The sequence below is a fragment of the Acipenser ruthenus genome, chromosome 32, assembly GCF_902713425.1.
Source record: "Acipenser ruthenus chromosome 32, fAciRut3.2 maternal haplotype, whole genome shotgun sequence".
In the NCBI taxonomy this organism is placed as follows: Eukaryota; Metazoa; Chordata; class Actinopteri; order Acipenseriformes; family Acipenseridae; genus Acipenser; species Acipenser ruthenus.
This window is the reverse complement of record NC_081220.1, coordinates 5,863,900-5,885,909: the sequence shown is the minus strand read 5'-3', so window position 1 is coordinate 5,885,909 and position 22,010 is coordinate 5,863,900. Positions and strand designations below refer to the sequence as shown.

At 40.4% G+C, this 22,010-nt stretch overlaps 21 non-coding genes and 1 pseudogene across 21 annotated transcripts; 7 read left to right on the top strand and 15 right to left on the bottom strand.

Annotated features, from left to right (window-relative positions):
- Window positions 1–185: 185 nt before the first annotated feature.
- Window positions 186–267, top strand: trnas-aga (transfer RNA serine (anticodon AGA)). Its single transcript has one exon. It is a non-coding gene; the product is annotated as a tRNA-Ser (tRNA).
- Window positions 268–809: 542 nt separating this feature from the next.
- trnal-cag (transfer RNA leucine (anticodon CAG)) lies at window positions 810–891 on the bottom strand. Its single transcript has one exon. It is a non-coding gene; the product is annotated as a tRNA-Leu (tRNA).
- Window positions 892–1,569: 678 nt separating this feature from the next.
- Window positions 1,570–1,785, bottom strand: LOC131703378 (small nucleolar RNA U3). The gene has a single exon (XR_009309841.1). It is a non-coding gene; the product is annotated as a small nucleolar RNA U3 (small nucleolar RNA).
- A 1,560-nt stretch (window positions 1,786–3,345) lies between these two features.
- trnas-uga (transfer RNA serine (anticodon UGA)) lies at window positions 3,346–3,427 on the top strand. Its single transcript has one exon. It is a non-coding gene; the product is annotated as a tRNA-Ser (tRNA).
- A 542-nt stretch (window positions 3,428–3,969) lies between these two features.
- Window positions 3,970–4,051, bottom strand: trnal-cag (transfer RNA leucine (anticodon CAG)). Its single transcript has one exon. It is a non-coding gene; the product is annotated as a tRNA-Leu (tRNA).
- Window positions 4,052–4,729: 678 nt separating this feature from the next.
- LOC131703377 (small nucleolar RNA U3) lies at window positions 4,730–4,945 on the bottom strand. The gene has a single exon (XR_009309840.1). It is a non-coding gene; the product is annotated as a small nucleolar RNA U3 (small nucleolar RNA).
- A 1,560-nt stretch (window positions 4,946–6,505) lies between these two features.
- Window positions 6,506–6,587, top strand: trnas-uga (transfer RNA serine (anticodon UGA)). The gene has a single exon. It is a non-coding gene; the product is annotated as a tRNA-Ser (tRNA).
- Window positions 6,588–7,129: 542 nt separating this feature from the next.
- trnal-cag (transfer RNA leucine (anticodon CAG)) lies at window positions 7,130–7,211 on the bottom strand. Its single transcript has one exon. It is a non-coding gene; the product is annotated as a tRNA-Leu (tRNA).
- Window positions 7,212–7,889: 678 nt separating this feature from the next.
- Window positions 7,890–8,105, bottom strand: LOC131703416 (small nucleolar RNA U3). The gene has a single exon (XR_009309874.1). It is a non-coding gene; the product is annotated as a small nucleolar RNA U3 (small nucleolar RNA).
- Window positions 8,106–9,665: 1,560 nt separating this feature from the next.
- Window positions 9,666–9,747, top strand: trnas-uga (transfer RNA serine (anticodon UGA)). Its single transcript has one exon. It is a non-coding gene; the product is annotated as a tRNA-Ser (tRNA).
- A 542-nt stretch (window positions 9,748–10,289) lies between these two features.
- Window positions 10,290–10,371, bottom strand: trnal-cag (transfer RNA leucine (anticodon CAG)). The gene has a single exon. It is a non-coding gene; the product is annotated as a tRNA-Leu (tRNA).
- A 678-nt stretch (window positions 10,372–11,049) lies between these two features.
- Window positions 11,050–11,265, bottom strand: LOC131703415 (small nucleolar RNA U3). The gene has a single exon (XR_009309873.1). It is a non-coding gene; the product is annotated as a small nucleolar RNA U3 (small nucleolar RNA).
- Window positions 11,266–12,825: 1,560 nt separating this feature from the next.
- Window positions 12,826–12,907, top strand: trnas-uga (transfer RNA serine (anticodon UGA)). The gene has a single exon. It is a non-coding gene; the product is annotated as a tRNA-Ser (tRNA).
- A 542-nt stretch (window positions 12,908–13,449) lies between these two features.
- Window positions 13,450–13,531, bottom strand: trnal-cag (transfer RNA leucine (anticodon CAG)). Its single transcript has one exon. It is a non-coding gene; the product is annotated as a tRNA-Leu (tRNA).
- Window positions 13,532–14,209: 678 nt separating this feature from the next.
- On the bottom strand, window positions 14,210–14,425 carry LOC131703414 (small nucleolar RNA U3). The gene has a single exon (XR_009309872.1). It is a non-coding gene; the product is annotated as a small nucleolar RNA U3 (small nucleolar RNA).
- Window positions 14,426–15,985: 1,560 nt separating this feature from the next.
- On the top strand, window positions 15,986–16,067 carry trnas-uga (transfer RNA serine (anticodon UGA)). Its single transcript has one exon. It is a non-coding gene; the product is annotated as a tRNA-Ser (tRNA).
- Window positions 16,068–16,609: 542 nt separating this feature from the next.
- Window positions 16,610–16,691, bottom strand: trnal-cag (transfer RNA leucine (anticodon CAG)). Its single transcript has one exon. It is a non-coding gene; the product is annotated as a tRNA-Leu (tRNA).
- Window positions 16,692–17,369: 678 nt separating this feature from the next.
- LOC131703376 (small nucleolar RNA U3) lies at window positions 17,370–17,585 on the bottom strand. The gene has a single exon (XR_009309839.1). It is a non-coding gene; the product is annotated as a small nucleolar RNA U3 (small nucleolar RNA).
- Window positions 17,586–19,130: 1,545 nt separating this feature from the next.
- On the top strand, window positions 19,131–19,212 carry trnas-aga (transfer RNA serine (anticodon AGA)). Its single transcript has one exon. It is a non-coding gene; the product is annotated as a tRNA-Ser (tRNA).
- A 170-nt stretch (window positions 19,213–19,382) lies between these two features.
- On the bottom strand, window positions 19,383–19,456 carry trnai-aau (transfer RNA isoleucine (anticodon AAU)). The gene has a single exon. It is a non-coding gene; the product is annotated as a tRNA-Ile (tRNA).
- A 298-nt stretch (window positions 19,457–19,754) lies between these two features.
- Window positions 19,755–19,836, bottom strand: trnal-cag (transfer RNA leucine (anticodon CAG)). The gene has a single exon. It is a non-coding gene; the product is annotated as a tRNA-Leu (tRNA).
- A 678-nt stretch (window positions 19,837–20,514) lies between these two features.
- On the bottom strand, window positions 20,515–20,740 carry LOC131703394 (small nucleolar RNA U3; annotated as a pseudogene).
- Window positions 20,741–22,010: the final 1,270 nt, after the last annotated feature.

The window sequence follows — 22,010 nt, the reverse complement described above, 5'->3', positions numbered from 1 at the left end:
TATGAACGTTAACAAAAATTATATTTTATTTACATTTCCCACGTGTGCTTGCATTGTACAAATCTGACAGTTTCAACAAAGACATTTGACTTGGGTTCATTAGTTAGCCTATACTGCCATCTACAGCATTACTGCGGGAGCCGTTTACTTCTTTTGGATATTTTCACAACTAACCGTGCGAGCATGTAGTCGTGGCCGAGTGGTTAAGGCGATGGACTTGAAATCCATTGGGGTTTCCCCGCGCAGGTTCGAATCCTGCCGACTACGTAAGCTTTGTTTTTAATTGATTGTATGTGTTCATTGTTAATACATGTTTAAAGCACAGGAAGTCTGAAATATTACTGGTTGTAGTTCATATCGCTTCAATTCATTTTGTTAAAGATTGTTCATTTTGGCACCAATACAAATGCTGTGGTTTCTTTAAAGAAGAAAAGCCATGGCCCGTACGGGGATCAAACCCGCAACCTTGGCGTTATTAGCACCACGCTCTAACCAACTGAGCTAACCTGCCACACACTCAAAACTTGATACTAGAACCCGAGGAAAATAAGTCCTGCGGACATTATGATTGTTCTACCAAGATGTTCTCATGTTAAACTGAACAATAACACATTCAAAGTATTGGAAAGGCATAATTAGAGGCCTCGTCATAATGAGGCAGTTTAACAGTGTGAAGGATGTGGTGAGGTGCAGGCTTGCGGTGACTTTCTCTCATTTAACGACCTTGTGATTTGAATACTAACAAGAAAAACAAATCAAATTACCAAGCATTCGATGGACGTTTTAAGAAATAAATAAACAAAAAGATTTGTCAGAAGTGGGATTCGAACCCACGCCTCCAGAGAGACTGCGACCTGAACGCAGCGCCTTAGACCGCTCGGCCATCCTGACTTACACCGACAACTTTGCACAACACTGCAGTACACTGCTGAACCTCCAATGTCTGACGCTACAGTAAATCACCTGGTGTGTGCGTGAACTTATTCTTTTTCTGTTTATATTAAGGAGGGCGACCTGTTTCGTCGCATTCTATATGGGATCACAAGGACACTCCTCTTACAGACAGAAAATATACGGCAAACAGAGCGATCGCTTCACGGTTAGAAACAAATCAGAACAGTCTGTTAGCAAATTAACTTCATGAAAAAAACACACAGGACTTACATAAATGTTACAGATATGTTTCGTAGACACAAAAGTTGTAACATAATTGAGTACATTTGTAAACTATCCGCCAGTAACAGACATTATCTCACATTATCTCTAGTTTCAAACGCATTATCACAGGCGGCACAATTACGACATGGAAAAAATCCAGTATATTTGTCCAGTACACCGAGATCTCTCGAACGTTTCAATGAGTCAGCCCTTAATAAACACACTCCGTGTTCATTTCTGTGTATATGACATTGTCTATACACAATACCTGCCATGTAAGCCTATTGGTATCAAACCGATCACAATTAATGTGATCCGTGTTTTCAGTCAGAATTATAGTTTTAATCAATCGTCGAAAAAGCAGCAGTGCTTTGCAACTGTAGTTCGTCTTGCGTACCTTTAGGTAAGATACCCACTCAGAACGTGTCCGCTTCCTCCAGCCCCCTAAGGAACACTGGAGGGGTCATCAATAACAGGGAGCAGTTGGCCAAAAAACAACACTCACTGCCTCCTTCACGCTCAAAAGTGAACACTCTCACTCTTCCTCGTGGATAGCGAGTCCAAACACTTTAAAAACGCATTTCGCTAGCAAATCGCTATAGAAATGATCTCTGAAAGTATTGTTTTATGGGCAAGTGGCCGACCGTCTCCCTCCAACTCTGAGTGGCACCGGCAGCTGTGCCGCTGAGAAATTAACAGGGACTTTCATATAATGCAATTGCTGTTGCCCAGTGAGGTGTTACAACAACATTTCAAACTCATTCCAAACTGCAGGCGGTTAAAAGCTTAATTGGGTTCAAGTTTCTCGTATGATTTAAAAAGTAGGAGCCAGTTGCCTCATTTGCATTGTCTGCCTTCCTCCTTTGCACTGTGAAGTCTATCAAATTTGTGCTTAAAATCTGAATACGATTCCCATTTGAATCGTGTATATTTGGTTTCCATTTTAGCAATATGCATACACACTGTTCTGTTGAGCTCCCAGGGTGTTATCTAATAAAACACCATAATCGGTTAGCACGATCGGCTGTTAATCGAAATTTTGGTGTTTCAAGCCCACGCAGAGATGATGCTTTTTGCATTTCTTTATCGCATTAGAAAATGGCACTATAATACGTTTTTATTTCCTCCAATTACACTAAAGAAAAAATGTGCTGTTTTTTTAATTCAAAAAATTAATTAAGAACAAATAACCCTAGTCGTGCTGTATACAAAAACCCGGTATCGAAGCAGGGACCGTTACAGTCTAACGCTCTCCCAACTGAGCTATTTCAGCTTGACGCGATGTTGCTATCGAGACAGCATTCTTTTCGTCACTCGCCTTTTTGTCAAGCCAGTAAACCTGCATGTAATGAGAAACGTTCAACAGTTCGGAAACACCACAATAGAATCCAATGCCTTTGCAAATGTGTTTCCAAACTGTTAGTTTTTCTCCCAAATGTGGTTTCTCAAAAAATGGTTTTGCCTACTTTTTATTATTATTATTACTTTTTCCAGAGTAAGACCAAAAGGCAAACATCCAGGAAATAGTTAAACACTGCTACAGGGCTTGAACTGTCTCAACAAACGTTTAGTGGTTAAAGATAAAGGGCTTTTAACCAGGAGGTCCCCCGGTACAAATCCCACCTCAGCCACTGACTCATTGTGTGACCCTGAGCAAGTCACTTAACCTCCTTGTGCTCCGTTTTTCGGGTGAGATGTAAATGTAAGTGACTCTACAGCTGATGCATAGTTCACACACCCTAGTCTCTGTAAGTTGCCATGTGTATAATAAAAACGAACATAATTATGGTATGTTTTATTAGCATGAGATACTTTGTAGATCTTGTTATCTGCTAAGTCCGCTCACGCTAGCCAGAACGTGCTCGAGTGCTCTGGCAACAGCCATGAAGCAAGTCAATTTTTCAGTTCAATTAAATAACTACTTTGTTTTTGTGGATGGGGGTGTTTCTTGAAAAGATCAGTTAAATAGCTACGTATTTTGAAATAAAGATGTATTCATTATTATGAACGTTAACAAAAATTATATTTTATTTACATTTCCCACGTGTGCTTGCATTGTACAAATCTGACAGTTTCAACAAAGACATTTGACTTGGGTTCATTAGTTAGCCTATACTGCCATCTACAGCATTACTGCGGGAGCCGTTTACTTCTTTTGGATATTTTCACAACTAACCGTGCGAGCATGTAGTCGTGGCCGAGTGGTTAAGGCGATGGACTTGAAATCCATTGGGGTTTCCCCGCGCAGGTTCGAATCCTGCCGACTACGTAAGCTTTGTTTTTAATTGATTGTATGTGTTCATTGTTAATACATGTTTAAAGCACAGGAAGTCTGAAATATTACTGGTTGTAGTTCATATCGCTTCAGTTCATTTTGTTAAAGATTGTTCATTTTGGCACCATTACAAATGCTGTGGTTTCTTTAAAGAAGAAAAGCCATGGCCCGTACGGGGATCAAACCCGCAACCTTGGCGTTATTAGCACCACGCTCTAACCAACTGAGCTAACCTGCCACACACTCAAAACTTGATACTAGAACCCGAGGAAAATAAGTCCTGCGGACATTATGATTGTTCTACCAAGATGTTCTCATGTTAAACTGAACAATAACACATTCAAAGTATTGGAAAGGCATAATTAGAGGCCTCGTCATAATGAGGCAGTTTAACAGTGTGAAGGATGTGGTGAGGTGCAGGCTTGCGGTGACTTTCTCTCATTTAACGACCTTGTGATTTGAATACTAACAAGAAAAACAAATCAAATTACCAAGCATTCGATGGACGTTTTAAGAAATAAATAAACAAAAAGATTTGTCAGAAGTGGGATTCGAACCCACGCCTCCAGAGAGACTGCGACCTGAACGCAGCGCCTTAGACCGCTCGGCCATCCTGACTTACACCGACAACTTTGCACAACACTGCAGTACACTGCTGAACCTCCAATGTCTGACGCTACAGTAAATCACCTGGTGTGTGCGTGAACTTATTCTTTTTCTGTTTATATTAAGGAGGGCGACCTGTTTCGTCGCATTCTATATGGGATCACAAGGACACTCCTCTTACAGACAGAAAATATACGGCAAACAGAGCGATCGCTTCACGGTTAGAAACAAATCAGAACAGTCTGTTAGCAAATTAACTTCATGAAAAAAACACACAGGACTTACATAAATGTTACAGATATGTTTCGTAGACACAAAAGTTGTAACATAATTGAGTACATTTGTAAACTATCCGCCAGTAACAGACATTATCTCACATTATCTCTAGTTTCAAACGCATTATCACAGGCGGCACAATTACGACATGGAAAAAATCCAGTATATTTGTCCAGTACACCGAGATCTCTCGAACGTTTCAATGAGTCAGCCCTTAATAAACACACTCCGTGTTCATTTCTGTGTATATGACATTGTCTATACACAATACCTGCCATGTAAGCCTATTGGTATCAAACCGATCACAATTAATGTGATCCGTGTTTTCAGTCAGAATTATAGTTTTAATCAATCGTCGAAAAAGCAGCAGTGCTTTGCAACTGTAGTTCGTCTTGCGTACCTTTAGGTAAGATACCCACTCAGAACGTGTCCGCTTCCTCCAGCCCCCTAAGGAACACTGGAGGGGTCATCAATAACAGGGAGCAGTTGGCCAAAAAACAACACTCACTGCCTCCTTCACGCTCAAAAGTGAACACTCTCACTCTTCCTCGTGGATAGCGAGTCCAAACACTTTAAAAACGCATTTCGCTAGCAAATCGCTATAGAAATGATCTCTGAAAGTATTGTTTTATGGGCAAGTGGCCGACCGTCTCCCTCCAACTCTGAGTGGCACCGGCAGCTGTGCCGCTGAGAAATTAACAGGGACTTTCATATAATGCAATTGCTGTTGCCCAGTGAGGTGTTACAACAACATTTCAAACTCATTCCAAACTGCAGGCGGTTAAAAGCTTAATTGGGTTCAAGTTTCTCGTATGATTTAAAAAGTAGGAGCCAGTTGCCTCATTTGCATTGTCTGCCTTCCTCCTTTGCACTGTGAAGTCTATCAAATTTGTGCTTAAAATCTGAATACGATTCCCATTTGAATCGTGTATATTTGGTTTCCATTTTAGCAATATGCATACACACTGTTCTGTTGAGCTCCCAGGGTGTTATCTAATAAAACACCATAATCGGTTAGCACGATCGGCTGTTAATCGAAATTTTGGTGTTTCAAGCCCACGCAGAGATGATGCTTTTTGCATTTCTTTATCGCATTAGAAAATGGCACTATAATACGTTTTTATTTCCTCCAATTACACTAAAGAAAAAATGTGCTGTTTTTTTAATTCAAAAAATTAATTAAGAACAAATAACCCTAGTCGTGCTGTATACAAAAACCCGGTATCGAAGCAGGGACCGTTACAGTCTAACGCTCTCCCAACTGAGCTATTTCAGCTTGACGCGATGTTGCTATCGAGACAGCATTCTTTTCGTCACTCGCCTTTTTGTCAAGCCAGTAAACCTGCATGTAATGAGAAACGTTCAACAGTTCGGAAACACCACAATAGAATCCAATGCCTTTGCAAATGTGTTTCCAAACTGTTAGTTTTTCTCCCAAATGTGGTTTCTCAAAAAATGGTTTTGCCTACTTTTTATTATTATTATTACTTTTTCCAGAGTAAGACCAAAAGGCAAACATCCAGGAAATAGTTAAACACTGCTACAGGGCTTGAACTGTCTCAACAAACGTTTAGTGGTTAAAGATAAAGGGCTTTTAACCAGGAGGTCCCCCGGTACAAATCCCACCTCAGCCACTGACTCATTGTGTGACCCTGAGCAAGTCACTTAACCTCCTTGTGCTCCGTTTTTCGGGTGAGATGTAAATGTAAGTGACTCTACAGCTGATGCATAGTTCACACACCCTAGTCTCTGTAAGTTGCCATGTGTATAATAAAAACGAACATAATTATGGTATGTTTTATTAGCATGAGATACTTTGTAGATCTTGTTATCTGCTAAGTCCGCTCACGCTAGCCAGAACGTGCTCGAGTGCTCTGGCAACAGCCATGAAGCAAGTCAATTTTTCAGTTCAATTAAATAACTACTTTGTTTTTGTGGATGGGGGTGTTTCTTGAAAAGATCAGTTAAATAGCTACGTATTTTGAAATAAAGATGTATTCATTATTATGAACGTTAACAAAAATTATATTTTATTTACATTTCCCACGTGTGCTTGCATTGTACAAATCTGACAGTTTCAACAAAGACATTTGACTTGGGTTCATTAGTTAGCCTATACTGCCATCTACAGCATTACTGCGGGAGCCGTTTACTTCTTTTGGATATTTTCACAACTCACCGTGCGAGCATGTAGTCGTGGCCGAGTGGTTAAGGCGATGGACTTGAAATCCATTGGGGTTTCCCCGCGCAGGTTCGAATCCTGCCGACTACGTAAGCTTTGTTTTTAATTGATTGTATGTGTTCATTGTTAATACATGTTTAAAGCACAGGAAGTCTGAAATATTACTGGTTGTAGTTCATATCGCTTCAGTTCATTTTGTTAAAGATTGTTCATTTTGGCACCATTACAAATGCTGTGGTTTCTTTAAAGAAGAAAAGCCATGGCCCGTACGGGGATCAAACCCGCAACCTTGGCGTTATTAGCACCACGCTCTAACCAACTGAGCTAACCTGCCACACACTCAAAACTTGATACTAGAACCCGAGGAAAATAAGTCCTGCGGACATTATGATTGTTCTACCAAGATGTTCTCATGTTAAACTGAACAATAACACATTCAAAGTATTGGAAAGGCATAATTAGAGGCCTCGTCATAATGAGGCAGTTTAACAGTGTGAAGGATGTGGTGAGGTGCAGGCTTGCGGTGACTTTCTCTCATTTAACGACCTTGTGATTTGAATACTAACAAGAAAAACAAATCAAATTACCAAGCATTCGATGGACGTTTTAAGAAATAAATAAACAAAAAGATTTGTCAGAAGAGGGATTCGAACCCACGCCTCCAGAGAGACTGCGACCTGAACGCAGCGCCTTAGACCGCTCGGCCATCCTGACTTACACCGACAACTTTGCACAACACTGCAGTACACTGCTGAACCTCCAATGTCTGACGCTACAGTAAATCACCTGGTGTGTGCGTGAACTTATTCTTTTTCTGTTTATATTAAGGAGGGCGACCTGTTTCGTCGCATTCTATATGGGATCACAAGGACACTCCTCTTACAGACAGAAAATATACGGCAAACAGAGCGATCGCTTCACGGTTAGAAACAAATCAGAACAGTCTGTTAGCAAATTAACTTCATGAAAAAAACACACAGGACTTACATAAATGTTACAGATATGTTTCGTAGACACAAAAGTTGTAACATAATTGAGTACATTTGTAAACTATCCGCCAGTAACAGACATTATCTCACATTATCTCTAGTTTCAAACGCATTATCACAGGCGGCACAATTACGACATGGAAAAAATCCAGTATATTTGTCCAGTACACCGAGATCTCTCGAACGTTTCAATGAGTCAGCCCTTAATAAACACACTCCGTGTTCATTTCTGTGTATATGACATTGTCTATACACAATACCTGCCATGTAAGCCTATTGGCATCAAACCGATCACAATTAATGTGATCCGTGTTTTCAGTCAGAATTATAGTTTTAATCAATCGTCGAAAAAGCAGCAGTGCTTTGCAACTGTAGTTCGTCTTGCGTACCTTTAGGTAAGATACCCACTCAGAACGTGTCCGCTTCCTCCAGCCCCCTAAGGAACACTGGAGGGGTCATCAATAACAGGGAGCAGTTGGCCAAAAAACAACACTCACTGCCTCCTTCATGCTCAAAAGTGAACACTCTCACTCTTCCTCGTGGATAGCGAGTCCAAACACTTTAAAAACGCATTTCGCTAGCAAATCGCTATAGAAATGATCTCTGAAAGTATTGTTTTATGGGCAAGTGGCCGACCGTCTCCCTCCAACTCTGAGTGGCACCGGCAGCTGTGCCGCTGAGAAATTAACAGGGACTTTCATATAATGCAATTGCTGTTGCCCAGTGAGGTGTTACAACAACATTTCAAACTCATTCCAAACTGCAGGCGGTTAAAAGCTTAATTGGGTTCAAGTTTCTCGTATGATTTAAAAAGTAGGAGCCAGTTGCCTCATTTGCATTGTCTGCCTTCCTCCTTTGCACTGTGAAGTCTATCAAATTTGTGCTTAAAATCTGAATACGATTCCCATTTGAATCGTGTATATTTGGTTTCCATTTTAGCAATATGCATACACACTGTTCTGTTGAGCTCCCAGGGTGTTATCTAATAAAACACCATAATCGGTTAGCACGATCGGCTGTTAATCGAAATTTTGGTGTTTCAAGCCCACGCAGAGATGATGCTTTTTGCATTTCTTTATCGCATTAGAAAATGGCACTATAATACGTTTTTATTTCCTCCAATTACACTAAAGAAAAAATGTGCTGTTTTTTTAATTCAAAAAATTAATTAAGAACAAATAACCCTAGTCGTGCTGTATACAAAAACCCGGTATCGAAGCAGGGACCGTTACAGTCTAACGCTCTCCCAACTGAGCTATTTCAGCTTGACGCGATGTTGCTATCGAGACAGCATTCTTTTCGTCACTCGCCTTTTTGTCAAGCCAGTAAACCTGCATGTAATGAGAAACGTTCAACAGTTCGGAAACACCACAATAGAATCCAATGCCTTTGCAAATGTGTTTCCAAACTGTTAGTTTTTCTCCCAAATGTGGTTTCTCAAAAAATGGTTTTGCCTACTTTTTATTATTATTATTACTTTTTCCAGAGTAAGACCAAAAGGCAAACATCCAGGAAATAGTTAAACACTGCTACAGGGCTTGAACTGTCTCAACAAACGTTTAGTGGTTAAAGATAAAGGGCTTTTAACCAGGAGGTCCCCCGGTACAAATCCCACCTCAGCCACTGACTCATTGTGTGACCCTGAGCAAGTCACTTAACCTCCTTGTGCTCCGTTTTTCGGGTGAGATGTAAATGTAAGTGACTCTACAGCTGATGCATAGTTCACACACCCTAGTCTCTGTAAGTTGCCATGTGTATAATAAAAACGAACATAATTATGGTATGTTTTATTAGCATGAGATACTTTGTAGATCTTGTTATCTGCTAAGTCCGCTCACGCTAGCCAGAACGTGCTCGAGTGCTCTGGCAACAGCCATGAAGCAAGTCAATTTTTCAGTTCAATTAAATAACTACTTTGTTTTTGTGGATGGGGGTGTTTCTTGAAAAGATCAGTTAAATAGCTACGTATTTTGAAATAAAGATGTATTCATTATTATGAACGTTAACAAAAATTATATTTTATTTACATTTCCCACGTGTGCTTGCATTGTACAAATCTGACAGTTTCAACAAAGACATTTGACTTGGGTTCATTAGTTAGCCTATACTGCCATCTACAGCATTACTGCGGGAGCCGTTTACTTCTTTTGGATATTTTCACAACTAACCGTGCGAGCATGTAGTCGTGGCCGAGTGGTTAAGGCGATGGACTTGAAATCCATTGGGGTTTCCCCGCGCAGGTTCGAATCCTGCCGACTACGTAAGCTTTGTTTTTAATTGATTGTATGTGTTCATTGTTAATACATGTTTAAAGCACAGGAAGTCTGAAATATTACTGGTTGTAGTTCATATCGCTTCAGTTCATTTTGTTAAAGATTGTTCATTTTGGCACCATTACAAATGCTGTGGTTTCTTTAAAGAAGAAAAGCCATGGCCCGTACGGGGATCAAACCCGCAACCTTGGCGTTATTAGCACCACGCTCTAACCAACTGAGCTAACCTGCCACACACTCAAAACTTGATACTAGAACCCGAGGAAAATAAGTCCTGCGGACATTATGATTGTTCTACCAAGATGTTCTCATGTTAAACTGAACAATAACACATTCAAAGTATTGGAAAGGCATAATTAGAGGCCTCGTCATAATGAGGCAGTTTAACAGTGTGAAGGATGTGGTGAGGTGCAGGCTTGCGGTGACTTTCTCTCATTTAACGACCTTGTGATTTGAATACTAACAAGAAAAACAAATCAAATTACCAAGCATTCGATGGACGTTTTAAGAAATAAATAAACAAAAAGATTTGTCAGAAGTGGGATTCGAACCCACGCCTCCAGAGAGACTGCGACCTGAACGCAGCGCCTTAGACCGCTCGGCCATCCTGACTTACACCGACAACTTTGCACAACACTGCAGTACACTGCTGAACCTCCAATGTCTGACGCTACAGTAAATCACCTGGTGTGTGCGTGAACTTATTCTTTTTCTGTTTATATTAAGGAGGGCGACCTGTTTCGTCGCATTCTATATGGGATCACAAGGACACTCCTCTTACAGACAGAAAATATACGGCAAACAGAGCGATCGCTTCACGGTTAGAAACAAATCAGAACAGTCTGTTAGCAAATTAACTTCATGAAAAAAACACACAGGACTTACATAAATGTTACAGATATGTTTCGTAGACACAAAAGTTGTAACATAATTGAGTACATTTGTAAACTATCCGCCAGTAACAGACATTATCTCACATTATCTCTAGTTTCAAACGCATTATCACAGGCGGCACAATTACGACATGGAAAAAATCCAGTATATTTGTCCAGTACACCGAGATCTCTCGAACGTTTCAATGAGTCAGCCCTTAATAAACACACTCCGTGTTCATTTCTGTGTATATGACATTGTCTATACACAATACCTGCCATGTAAGCCTATTGGCATCAAACCGATCACAATTAATGTGATCCGTGTTTTCAGTCAGAATTATAGTTTTAATCAATCGTCGAAAAAGCAGCAGTGCTTTGCAACTGTAGTTCGTCTTGCGTACCTTTAGGTAAGATACCCACTCAGAACGTGTCCGCTTCCTCCAGCCCCCTAAGGAACACTGGAGGGGTCATCAATAACAGGGAGCAGTTGGCCAAAAAACAACACTCACTGCCTCCTTCATGCTCAAAAGTGAACACTCTCACTCTTCCTCGTGGATAGCGAGTCCAAACACTTTAAAAACGCATTTCGCTAGCAAATCGCTATAGAAATGATCTCTGAAAGTATTGTTTTATGGGCAAGTGGCCGACCGTCTCCCTCCAACTCTGAGTGGCACCGGCAGCTGTGCCGCTGAGAAATTAACAGGGACTTTCATATAATGCAATTGCTGTTGCCCAGTGAGGTGTTACAACAACATTTCAAACTCATTCCAAACTGCAGGCGGTTAAAAGCTTAATTGGGTTCAAGTTTCTCGTATGATTTAAAAAGTAGGAGCCAGTTGCCTCATTTGCATTGTCTGCCTTCCTCCTTTGCACTGTGAAGTCTATCAAATTTGTGCTTAAAATCTGAATACGATTCCCATTTGAATCGTGTATATTTGGTTTCCATTTTAGCAATATGCATACACACTGTTCTGTTGAGCTCCCAGGGTGTTATCTAATAAAACACCATAATCGGTTAGCACGATCGGCTGTTAATCGAAATTTTGGTGTTTCAAGCCCACGCAGAGATGATGCTTTTTGCATTTCTTTATCGCATTAGAAAATGGCACTATAATACGTTTTTATTTCCTCCAATTACACTAAAGAAAAAATGTGCTGTTTTTTTAATTCAAAAAATTAATTAAGAACAAATAACCCTAGTCGTGCTGTATACAAAAACCCGGTATCGAAGCAGGGACCGTTACAGTCTAACGCTCTCCCAACTGAGCTATTTCAGCTTGACGCGATGTTGCTATCGAGACAGCATTCTTTTCGTCACTCGCCTTTTTGTCAAGCCAGTAAACCTGCATGTAATGAGAAACGTTCAACAGTTCGGAAACACCACAATAGAATCCAATGCCTTTGCAAATGTGTTTCCAAACTGTTAGTTTTTCTCCCAAATGTGGTTTCTCAAAAAATGGTTTTGCCTACTTTTTATTATTATTATTACTTTTTCCAGAGTAAGACCAAAAGGCAAACATCCAGGAAATAGTTAAACACTGCTACAGGGCTTGAACTGTCTCAACAAACGTTTAGTGGTTAAAGATAAAGGGCTTTTAACCAGGAGGTCCCCCGGTACAAATCCCACCTCAGCCACTGACTCATTGTGTGACCCTGAGCAAGTCACTTAACCTCCTTGTGCTCCGTTTTTCGGGTGAGATGTAAATGTAAGTGACTCTACAGCTGATGCATAGTTCACACACCCTAGTCTCTGTAAGTTGCCATGTGTATAATAAAAACGAACATAATTATGGTATGTTTTATTAGCATGAGATACTTTGTAGATCTTGTTATCTGCTAAGTCCGCTCACGCTAGCCAGAACGTGCTCGAGTGCTCTGGCAACAGCCATGAAGCAAGTCAATTTTTCAGTTCAATTAAATAACTACTTTGTTTTTGTGGATGGGGGTGTTTCTTGAAAAGATCAGTTAAATAGCTACGTATTTTGAAATAAAGATGTATTCATTATTATGAACGTTAACAAAAATTATATTTTATTTACATTTCCCACGTGTGCTTGCATTGTACAAATCTGACAGTTTCAACAAAGACATTTGACTTGGGTTCATTAGTTAGCCTATACTGCCATCTACAGCATTACTGCGGGAGCCGTTTACTTCTTTTGGATATTTTCACAACTAACCGTGCGAGCATGTAGTCGTGGCCGAGTGGTTAAGGCGATGGACTTGAAATCCATTGGGGTTTCCCCGCGCAGGTTCGAATCCTGCCGACTACGTAAGCTTTGTTTTTAATTGATTGTATGTGTTCATTGTTAATACATGTTTAAAGCACAGGAAGTCTGAAATATTACTGGTTGTAGTTCATATCGCTTCAGTTCATTTTGTTAAAGATTGTTCATTTTGGCACCATTACAAATGCTGTGGTTTCTTTAAAGAAGAAAAGCCATGGCCCGTACGGGGATCAAACCCGCAACCTTGGCGTTATTAGCACCACGCTCTAACCAACTGAGCTAACCTGCCACACACTCAAAACTTGATACTAGAACCCGAGGAAAATAAGTCCTGCGGACATTATGATTGTTCTACCAAGATGTTCTCATGTTAAACTGAACAATAACACATTCAAAGTATTGGAAAGGCATAATTAGAGGCCTCGTCATAATGAGGCAGTTTAACAGTGTGAAGGATGTGGTGAGGTGCAGGCTTGCGGTGACTTTCTCTCATTTAACGACCTTGTGATTTGAATACTAACAAGAAAAACAAATCAAATTACCAAGCATTCGATGGACGTTTTAAGAAATAAATAAACAAAAAGATTTGTCAGAAGAGGGATTCGAACCCACGCCTCCAGAGAGACTGCGACCTGAACGCAGCGCCTTAGACCGCTCGGCCATCCTGACTTACACCGACAACTTTGCACAACACTGCAGTACACTGCTGAACCTCCAATGTCTGACGCTACAGTAAATCACCTGGTGTGTGCGTGAACTTATTCTTTTTCTGTTTATATTAAGGAGGGCGACCTGTTTCGTCGCATTCTATATGGGATCACAAGGACACTCCTCTTACAGACAGAAAATATACGGCAAACAGAGCGATCGCTTCACGGTTAGAAACAAATCAGAACAGTCTGTTAGCAAATTAACTTCATGAAAAAAACACACAGGACTTACATAAATGTTACAGATATGTTTCGTAGACACAAAAGTTGTAACATAATTGAGTACATTTGTAAACTATCCGCCAGTAACAGACATTATCTCACATTATCTCTAGTTTCAAACGCATTATCACAGGCGGCACAATTACGACATGGAAAAAATCCAGTATATTTGTCCAGTACACCGAGATCTCTCGAACGTTTCAATGAGTCAGCCCTTAATAAACACACTCCGTGTTCATTTCTGTGTATATGACATTGTCTATACACAATACCTGCCATGTAAGCCTATTGGCATCAAACCGATCACAATTAATGTGATCCGTGTTTTCAGTCAGAATTATAGTTTTAATCAATCGTCGAAAAAGCAGCAGTGCTTTGCAACTGTAGTTCGTCTTGCGTACCTTTAGGTAAGATACCCACTCAGAACGTGTCCGCTTCCTCCAGCCCCCTAAGGAACACTGGAGGGGTCATCAATAACAGGGAGCAGTTGGCCAAAAAACAACACTCACTGCCTCCTTCATGCTCAAAAGTGAACACTCTCACTCTTCCTCGTGGATAGCGAGTCCAAACACTTTAAAAACGCATTTCGCTAGCAAATCGCTATAGAAATGATCTCTGAAAGTATTGTTTTATGGGCAAGTGGCCGACCGTCTCCCTCCAACTCTGAGTGGCACCGGCAGCTGTGCCGCTGAGAAATTAACAGGGACTTTCATATAATGCAATTGCTGTTGCCCAGTGAGGTGTTACAACAACATTTCAAACTCATTCCAAACTGCAGGCGGTTAAAAGCTTAATTGGGTTCAAGTTTCTCGTATGATTTAAAAAGTAGGAGCCAGTTGCCTCATTTGCATTGTCTGCCTTCCTCCTTTGCACTGTGAAGTCTATCAAATTTGTGCTTAAAATCTGAATACGATTCCCATTTGAATCGTGTATATTTGGTTTCCATTTTAGCAATATGCATACACACTGTTCTGTTGAGCTCCCAGGGTGTTATCTAATAAAACACCATAATCGGTTAGCACGATCGGCTGTTAATCGAAATTTTGGTGTTTCAAGCCCACGCAGAGATGATGCTTTTTGCATTTCTTTATCGCATTAGAAAATGGCACTATAATACGTTTTTATTTCCTCCAATTACACTAAAGAAAAAATGTGCTGTTTTTTTAATTCAAAAAATTAATTAAGAACAAATAACCCTAGTCGTGCTGTATACAAAAACCCGGTATCGAAGCAGGGACCGTTACAGTCTAACGCTCTCCCAACTGAGCTATTTCAGCTTGACGCGATGTTGCTATCGAGACAGCATTCTTTTCGTCACTCGCCTTTTTGTCAAGCCAGTAAACCTGCATGTAATGAGAAACGTTCAACAGTTCGGAAACACCACAATAGAATCCAATGCCTTTGCAAATGTGTTTCCAAACTGTTAGTTTTTCTCCCAAATGTGGTTTCTCAAAAAATGGTTTTGCCTACTTTTTATTATTATTATTACTTTTTCCAGAGTAAGACCAAAAGGCAAACATCCAGGAAATAGTTAAACACTGCTACAGGGCTTGAACTGTCTCAACAAACGTTTAGTGGTTAAAGATAAAGGGCTTTTAACCAGGAGGTCCCCCGGTACAAATCCCACCTCAGCCACTGACTCATTGTGTGACCCTGAGCAAGTCACTTAACCTCCTTGTGCTCCGTTTTTCGGGTGAGATGTAAATGTAAGTGACTCTACAGCTGATGCATAGTTCACACACCCTAGTCTCTGTAAGTTGCCATGTGTATAATAAAAACGAACATAATTATGGTATGTTTTATTAGCATGAGATACTTTGTAGATCTTGTTATCTGCTAAGTCCGCTCACGCTAGCCAGAACGTGCTCGAGTGCTCTGGCAACAGCCATGAAGCAAGTCAATTTTTCAGTTCAATTAAATAACTACTTTGTTTTTGTGGATGGGGGTGTTTCTTGAAAAGATCAGTTAAATAGCTACGTATTTTGAAATAAAGATGTATTCATTATTATGAACGTTAACAAAAATTATATTTTATTTACATTTCCCACGTGTGCTTGCATTGTACAAATCTGACAGTTTCAACAAAGACATTTGACTTGGGTTCATTAGTTAGCCTATACTGCCATCTACAGCATTACTGCGGGAGCCGTTTACTTCTTTTGGATATTTTCACAACTAACCGTGCGAGCATGTAGTCGTGGCCGAGTGGTTAAGGCGATGGACTTGAAATCCATTGGGGTTTCCCCGCGCAGGTTCGAATCCTGCCGACTACGTAAGCTTTGTTTTTAATTGATTGTATGTGTTCATTGTTAATACATGTTTAAAGCACAGGAAGTCTGAAATATTACTGGTTGTAGTTCATATCGCTTCAGTTCATTTTGTTAAAGATTGTTCATTTTGGCACCATTACAAATGCTGTGGTTTCTTTAAAGAAGAAAAGCCATGGCCCGTACGGGGATCAAACCCGCAACCTTGGCGTTATTAGCACCACGCTCTAACCAACTGAGCTAACCTGCCACACACTCAAAACTTGATACTAGAACCCGAGGAAAATAAGTCCTGCGGACATTATGATTGTTCTACCAAGATGTTCTCATGTTAAACTGAACAATAACACATTCAAAGTATTGGAAAGGCATAATTAGAGGCCTCGTCATAATGAGGCAGTTTAACAGTGTGAAGGATGTGGTGAGGTGCAGGCTTGCGGTGACTTTCTCTCATTTAACGACCTTGTGATTTGAATACTAACAAGAAAAACAAATCAAATTACCAAGCATTCGATGGACGTTTTAAGAAATAAATAAACAAAAAGATTTGTCAGAAGTGGGATTCGAACCCACGCCTCCAGAGAGACTGCGACCTGAACGCAGCGCCTTAGACCGCTCGGCCATCCTGACTTACACCGACAACTTTGCACAACACTGCAGTACACTGCTGAACCTCCAATGTCTGACGCTACAGTAAATCACCTGGTGTGTGCGTGAACTTATTCTTTTTCTGTTTATATTAAGGAGGGCGACCTGTTTCGTCGCATTCTATATGGGATCACAAGGACACTCCTCTTACAGACAGAAAATATACGGCAAACAGAGCGATCGCTTCACGGTTAGAAACAAATCAGAACAGTCTGTTAGCAAATTAACTTCATGAAAAAAACACACAGGACTTACATAAATGTTACAGATATGTTTCGTAGACACAAAAGTTGTAACATAATTGAGTACATTTGTAAACTATCCGCCAGTAACAGACATTATCTCACATTATCTCTAGTTTCAAACGCATTATCACAGGCGGCACAATTACGACATGGAAAAAATCCAGTATATTTGTCCAGTACACCGAGATCTCTCGAACGTTTCAATGAGTCAGCCCTTAATAAACACACTCCGTGTTCATTTCTGTGTATATGACATTGTCTATACACAATACCTGCCATGTAAGCCTATTGGTATCAAACCGATCACAATTAATGTGATCCGTGTTTTCAGTCAGAATTATAGTTTTAATCAATCGTCGAAAAAGCAGCAGTGCTTTGCAACTGTAGTTCGTCTTGCGTACCTTTAGGTAAGATACCCACTCAGAACGTGTCCGCTTCCTCCAGCCCCCTAAGGAACACTGGAGGGGTCATCAATAACAGGGAGCAGTTGGCCAAAAAACAACACTCACTGCCTCCTTCACGCTCAAAAGTGAACACTCTCACTCTTCCTCGTGGATAGCGAGTCCAAACACTTTAAAAACGCATTTCGCTAGCAAATCGCTATAGAAATGATCTCTGAAAGTATTGTTTTATGGGCAAGTGGCCGACCGTCTCCCTCCAACTCTGAGTGGCACCGGCAGCTGTGCCGCTGAGAAATTAACAGGGACTTTCATATAATGCAATTGCTGTTGCCCAGTGAGGTGTTACAACAACATTTCAAACTCATTCCAAACTGCAGGCGGTTAAAAGCTTAATTGGGTTCAAGTTTCTCGTATGATTTAAAAAGTAGGAGCCAGTTGCCTCATTTCAATTGTCTGCCTTCCTCCTTTGCACTGTGAAGTCTATCAAATTTGTGCTTAAAATCTGAATACGATTCCCATTTGAATCGTGTATATTTGGTTTCCATTTTAGCAATATGCATACACACTGTTCTGTTGAGCTCCCAGGGTGTTATCTAATAAAACACCATAATCGGTTAGCACGATCGGCTGTTAATCGAAATTTTGGTGTTTCAAGCCCACGCAGAGATGATGCTTTTTGCATTTCTTTATCGCATTAGAAAATGGCACTATAATACGTTTTTATTTCCTCCAATTACACTAAAGAAAAAATGTGCTGTTTTTTTAATTCAAAAAATTAATTAAGAACAAATAACCCTAGTCGTGCTGTATACAAAAACCCGGGATCGAAGCAGGGACCGTTACAGTCTGAGCTATTTCAGTTGGACGCGATTTTGCTATCCAGGCCGCATTCTTTTCGTCAATCGCCTTTTTGTCAAGCCAGTAAACCTGCATGTAATGAGAAACGTTCAACAGTTCGGAAACACCACAATAGAATCCAATGCCTTTGCAAATGTGTTTCCAAACTGTTAGTTTTTCTCCCAAATGTGGTTTCTCAAAAAATGGTTTTGCCTACTTTTTATTATTATTATTACTTTTTCCAGAGTAAGACCAAAAGGCAAACATCCAGGAAATAGTTAAACACTGCTACAGGGCTTGAACTGTCTCAACAAACGTTTAGTGGTTAAAGATAAAGGGCTTTTAACCAGGAGGTCCCCCGGTACAAATCCCACCTCAGCCACTGACTCATTGTGTGACCCTGAGCAAGTCACTTAACCTCCTTGTGCTCCGTTTTTCGGGTGAGATGTAAATGTAAGTGACTCTACAGCTGATGCATAGTTCACACACCCTAGTCTCTGTAAGTTGCCATGTGTATAATAAAAACGAACATAATTATGGTATGTTTTATTAGCATGAAATACTTTGTAGATCTTGTTATCTGCTAAGTCCGCTCACGCTAGCCAGAACGTGCTCGAGTGCTCTGGCAACAGCCATGAAGCAAGTCAATTTTTCAGTTCAATTAAATAACTACTTTGTTTTTGTGGATGGGGGTGTTTCTTGAAAAGATCAGTTAAATAGCTACGTATTTTGAAATAAAGATGTATTCATTATTATGAACGTTAACAAAAATTATATTTTATTTACATTTCCCACGTGTGCTTGCATTGTACAAATCTGACAGTTTCAACAAAGACATTTGACTTCGGTTCATTAGTTAGCCTATACTGCCATCTACAGCATTACTACGGGTTTCGTTTACTTCTTTTGGATATTTTCACAAATAATCGTCCGAGCATGTAGTCGTGGCCGAGTGGTTAAGGCGATGGACTAGAAATCCATTGGGGTTTCCCCGCGCAGGTTCGAATCCTGCCGACTACGTAAGCTTTGTTTTTAATTGATTGTATGTGCTCATTGTTAATACATGTTTAAAGCTCAGGAAGTCTGAAATATTACTGATTGTACTTCATAACGCTTCGGTTCATTTTGTTAAAGAATGTTCATTTTGGCACCATTAGAAATGCTGTGGTTTCTTTAAAGAAGAAAAGCCGTGGCCCGTACGGGGATCGAACCCGCGACCTTGGCGTTATTAGCACCACGCTCTAACCAACTGAGCTAACCGGCCACACACTCAAAACTTGATACTAGAACCCGAGGAAAATAAGTCCTGCGGACATTATGATTGTTCTACCAAGATGTTCTCATGTTAAACTGAACAATAACACATTCAAAGTATTGGAAAGGCATAATTAGAGGCCTCGTCATAATGAGGCAGTTTAACAGTGTGAAGGATGTGGTGAGGTGCAGGCTTGCGGTGACTTTCTCTCATTTAACGACCTTGTGATTTTAATACTAACAAGAAAAACAAATCAAATTACCAAGCATTCGGTGGACGTTTTAAGAAATATATAAACAAACAGATTTGTCAGAAGTGGGATTCGAACCCACGCCTCCAGAGAGACTGCGACCTGAACGCAGCGCCTTAGACCGCTCGGCCATCCTGACTTACACTGACGACTTTGCACAACACTGCAGTACACTGCTGAACCTCCAATGTCTGACGCTACAGTAAATCACCTGGGGTGTGTGTGAACTTATTCTTTATCTGTTTATATTAAGGAGGGCGACCTGTTTCGTCGCATTCTATATGGGATCACAAGGACACTCCTCTTACAGACAGAAAATATACGGCAAACAGAGCGATCGCTTCACGGTTAGAAACAAATCAGAACAGTCTGTTAGCAAATTAACTTCATGAAAAAAAACACACAGGCATTACATAAATGTTACAGATATGTTTCGTAGACACAAAAGTTGTAACATAATTGAGTACATTTGTAAACTATCCGCCAGTAACAGACATTATCTCACATTATCTCTAGTTTCAAACGCATTATCACAGGCGGCACAATTACGACATGGAAAAAATCCAGTATATTTGTCCAGTACACCTAGATCTCTCGAACATTAAAATGAGAGCCCTTAAAAAAACACTGTCCGTGTTCATTTCTATGTATATGACATTGTCTATACACAATACCTGTCATGTAAGCCTATTGGTATCAAACCGATCACAATTAATGTGATCTGTGTTTTCAGTCAGATTGATAGTTTTAATCAATCATCTAAAAAGCAGCAGTGCTTTGCAACTGTAGTTCATCTTGTGTACCTTTAGGCAAGATACCCACTCAGAACGTGTCTGCTTCCTCCAGCCCCCTAAGGAACACTGGAGCGGTCATCAATAACAGGGAGCAGTTGGCCAAAAAAACAAAAAAACAAACACTCGCTGTCTCCTTCACGCTCAAAAACGAACACTCTCACTCTTCCTCGTGGATAGCGAGTCCAAACACTTTATAAACGCATTTCGCTGGCAAATCACTATAGAAATGTTCCCGGAAAGTATTGTTTTATGGGCAAGTGGCCGACCGTCTCCCTCCAACTCTGAGTGGCACCGGTAGCTGTGCCGCTGACAAATAGACAGGAGCTTTCATATAATGCAATTGCTGTTGCCCAGTGAGGTGTTACAACAACATTTCAAACTCATTCCAAACTGCAGGCGGTTAAAAGCTAAATTGGGTTCAAGTTTCTCGTATGATTTAAAAAGTAGGAGCCAGTTGCCTCATTTGCATTGTCTGCCTTCCTCCTTTGCACTGTGAAGTCTATCAAATTTGTGCTTACAATCTGAATACGATTCCCATTTGAATCGTATATATTTGGTTTCCATTTTAGCTCTATGCATACACACTGTTCTGTTGAGACTCCCAAGGTGTTATGTAATAAAACACCATAATCGGTTAGCACGTTGGGCTGTTAATCGAAATTTTGGTGTTTCAAGCCCACGCAGAGATGATGCTTTTTGCATTTCTTTATCGCATTAGAAAATGGCACTATAATACGTTTTTATTTCCTCCAATTACACTGAAGAAAAAAATGTGCTGTTTTTTTAATTCAAAAAATTAATTAAGAAAAAATAGCCCTAGTCGTGCTGTTTGCAAAAACCCGGGATCGAAGCAGGGACCGTTACAGTCTAACGCTCTCCCAACTGAGCTATTTCAGCTTGACGCGATTTTGCTATCCAGGCCGCATTCTTTTCGTCAATCGCCTTTTTGTCAAGCCAGTAAACCTGCATGTAATGAGAAACGTTCAACAGTTCGGAAACACCACAATAGAATCCAATGCCTTTGCAAATGTGTTTCCAAACTGTTAGTTTTTCTCCCAAATGCGGTTTCTCAAAAAATGGTTTTGCCTACTTTTTATTATTATTATTACTTTTTCCAGAGTAAGACCAAAAGGCAAACATCCAGGAAATAGTTAAACACTGCTACAGGGCTTGAACTGTCTCAACAAACGTTTAGTGGTTAAAGATAAAGGGCTTTTAACCAGGAGGTCCCCCGGTACAAATCCCACCTCAGCCACTGACTCATTGTGTGACCCTGAGCAAGTCACTTAACCTCCTTGTGCTCCGTTTTTCGGGTGAGATGTAAATGTAAGTGACTCTACAGCTGATGCATAGTTCACACACCCTAGTCTCTGTAAGTTGCCATGTGTATAATAAAAACGAACATAATTATGGTATGTTTTATTAGCATGAAATACTTTGTAGATCTTGTTATCTGCTAAGTCCGCTCACGCTAGCCAGAACGTGCTCGAGTGCTCTGGCAACAACCATGAAGCAAGTC